A 1030-nucleotide genomic window follows, 5' to 3' on the forward strand; every position below is an offset into this window, starting at 1 on the left:
TTTCTTTCCTTCTTTCTTACGATCTTTCTTTCTTTCTTTCTTTCTTTCTTTCTTTCTTTCTTTCTTTCTTTCTTTCTTTCTTTCTTTCTTTCTTTTCATCTTTCTTTCTTCCGTTCTTTCTTACTGTCTTTTTCTTCCGTTCTTTCTTACTGTCTTTTTCTTCCCTTCTTTCTTACTGTCTTTCTTTCTTTCCTTCTTTCTTACGATCTTGCTTTCTTTCTTTCTTTCTTTCTGTTCATATTTCTTTCTTCCGTTCTTTCTTGCCATCTTTCTTTTTTGCTATCTTTCTTTCTTTCATTCTTTCTTTCCTTCTTTTTTGCTATCTTTCTTTCTTTCATTCTTTCTTTCTTTCTTTCTTTCTTTCTTTCTTTTTGCTTGTAGTAGTAAAAGGGATTATTATTACTGTTGATATTATTATTATTATTATCATCATTTTATTATCATTACTATTATTACTTGTCGTAGTAGTAGTAGTAGTAGTAGTAGTAGTAGTAGTAGTAGTAGTAGTAGCAGCAGTAGCAGTACCCCACCCCCTCACCTACCAAATTGTTCTCAGTCAGACTCCACTGAGTGTTATCCCTCCCTCCATTTATTTCAGTCGCTTCTTTCTACCCATTTTTAATTACAATTATCGAACCTGGCAAAAATTGATACAGGAGTGGAGGGGAGGGGTGAAGTGCGGCGGAATGTGGTAGCGGTGTGTTGACGGGGTAGGTGACATGGAGTGGGGGGTGGAACAGATATTTCGGTCGGGGAGGGGGTGAGGTTAGGGTAAGGGTGAATATACCGAAACAAACCGGAAAAGATGGCAAACCGAGATATGTGTTGTTTGTAGCAACCAACAAACCAACATCAAAGTCGTATATCACCACCACTACCACCACCATCACCGCCAATACCACCACTACCAATACCACCACCCCCACCATCACCACCACTGCCAGCACCACCAGCACCAGCACCAACACAACCACCATACCACCGCCATCACCACCATCATCATTATCACCACCATCACCACTATACCACA

The sequence above is a fragment of the Octopus bimaculoides genome, chromosome 17 (genome assembly GCF_001194135.2).
Source record: "Octopus bimaculoides isolate UCB-OBI-ISO-001 chromosome 17, ASM119413v2, whole genome shotgun sequence".
Taxonomy (NCBI): Eukaryota; Metazoa; Mollusca; class Cephalopoda; order Octopoda; family Octopodidae; genus Octopus; species Octopus bimaculoides.